This window comes from Cupressus sempervirens, chromosome 1 (assembly GCF_028749045.1).
Source record: "Cupressus sempervirens isolate cs-2001-9-10 chromosome 1, ASM2874904v1, whole genome shotgun sequence".
Classification (NCBI taxonomy): domain Eukaryota; kingdom Viridiplantae; phylum Streptophyta; class Pinopsida; order Cupressales; family Cupressaceae; genus Cupressus; species Cupressus sempervirens.
In genome coordinates, this window is record NC_143118.1 from 608,907,714 (window position 1) to 608,910,110 (window position 2,397).

The window sequence follows — 2,397 nt, forward strand, 5'->3', positions numbered from 1 at the left end:
ACTCGACCGACGCAACTACGGAAGAGACTTGGCAGCGGTTGCCATTCTACAGCGCGTCTGTTCAGCAATTTCGAAGTTTTGATCTAATGGCGAGCCCTTGTCTCTAGGCATGAGGTGGGTGCTTGGCGCTCGAGAAAAATTTTTTGCGTGCCTATCGCGGCTACGATGGGAGAGGTGGTTGCCGCGAGCCTCTCCCGTGCCCTCCTCATTGATTCAACGCCGCTGTCAGGGCGGATGGAAATGTCAGATTTTGAAACGGTGGACGGCGACGTTGAATCAATTAGAGGGGCATGAAGCCCACCCTCAAAGTTGCTATTCCTGGACTCTCCTTTAGATCATGTATTCTTGTCACTCAGCTGGCGCAATTTTGGAAAAAGGTTTGGCAGCGGTTGCCAGCCCCTCACCGCGTCTACTTGGTGATTTTAAAACTCGATCTAAAACGGGAGCCCTCGTCTTGCACCTCCGTCCGGTGTTGCTCGGGTATTGCACAAATTTTTGCCATCGGCGCGAATTCCCCAATGAATGCCTACACGCTTGGACCCTCTCTTAGATCACCTTCTTCGATCACTCGACCGACGCAATTACAGAAGAGACTTGGCAGCGGTTGCCATTCTACACCGCGTCCGTTCTGCGATTTCGAAGTTGATCTAATGGCGAGCCCTTGTCTATAGCAATGAGGTGGGTACTTGGCGCGCTCTAGCAAAATTTTTTGCGAGCCTATCGCGGCTACAATGGTAGAGGTGGTTGCCGCGAGCCTCTCCCGTGCCTAGCTCATTGATTCAACGCCGCTGTCAGGGCGGATGGATATGTCAAATTTTGAAACGGTGGACGCCGACGTTGAATCAATTAGAAGGGCATGAAGCCCACCTTCAAGGGTGGTGCTATTCCTGGACTCTCCTTTACATCATGTTTTCTTGTCACTCAGCTGGTGCAATTTCGGAAAAAGGTTTGGCAGCGGTTGCCAGCCCTCACCGCGTCTTCTTGGTGATTTTAAAACTCAATCTAAAACGGGAGCCCTCGTCTAGCGGCTCTGTGCCAACTCGATCGGCACAACATTGGGAAATGGTTTGACAGCGGTTGTCGTTCCAATGTGTCATCGGGGGATGCCTTGGAAAGTGGCCTTTCAACGGCGAGCTCGCGTCTAGCCCTTGGATTGTGCATCGCGTCACAAGTGAATGGGGGAGATCTCTCTGTGAACGGCGGCATGTTGATTGCAAGAGAAAATTGACTTAGTCGGAGCATTGGCCTCGGGCCATTGTGACGGCCTTGCAATTTCTCTTTAATTGCAACCTATGTTTGCGCAGTAGCAGAGTTTGCATGTAAGATGGGCCTTGTTCTCGAGAGTTCCAGGAGATGACCTCCAGAACTTTTGGATTGGGCCCCTTCAAGGTGAAATTCATCTAGCTGATCGGATGAAGCTCGATGTGCTTGTATCTATTCCGAGACGGTAATGATGGTCATTAATCTGTGGCGGTGAGTATTATCCCATTCGATAATCGCAATGGAGGAGCTGGTGGGAAGTACTTGTCTCTTTGTTTTGATGGATATACCCTATATGTAGGTGTCTGCACGGCTTGCAACACACTACACATTTGGTGTTTGATTCTAAGATGCGCTTGTTGCTGAGTGTGTATGGAGTTGTATCTTTTAGCCAAGGGCTCCGTCTCATTGGCACGTTCTATCATCGCATTTTTATCCTGCCTGGACGGCAAGAAGGAAAGAGATGGTTTGGTTGCACGGGTGCATTGCTCGACGTCCCTAATTTCATCAAGGGTCCACTCTCCACCCTAAGTTTTTGCCGATCGGTAGAGCCTTGGGATTGAGAGGGGGGCCGGCGAAAGGTTTGGTTACCTCATAATTTATTCGCTAGTGCATTCTCGGTGCGTGCTCGCCTCTTCACTATCTCATCCTACAGAATTGCATGGCACTGTCATGACAGCCTTTGTGGTCCGGGCCAGTAGAAGCGTAGAGTATTACCGATAATTTTAGTTTGGATGCGAAAACTCTCCATGCCCTGTCCTACCCTGTGCGACGATCCGAACGGCTGCAGCTCGTGGGTTTTGCGGGAGATACTCTTCTTCAGCTCCCCCCTAAAGAGAGCGTTCGGTGTTTGCATTGTGTGGACAAAAAGCCCAAGGCATTTCATCTCTCTCTTCAGATGCAAAATTTTGGGAGGGCTTGTCGAAGTATGGCCGTTTCTACGGGGTGCACCAAAAAGCGTGTAGGGGGCATATGCCTGGGAAATGGATGTCTCTGAGTGTCCTTACTCGGTCGCGTGCGCGGTGTACATCTTTGCATTATGACCCTGCTGCGAGCATTTGTGATTCGAGCATTTTGCGGGAACGGGTTTCGTACGAGATGTTCTTCTCAGGCTCCTGCGAACCAGAGCGCTCGTCT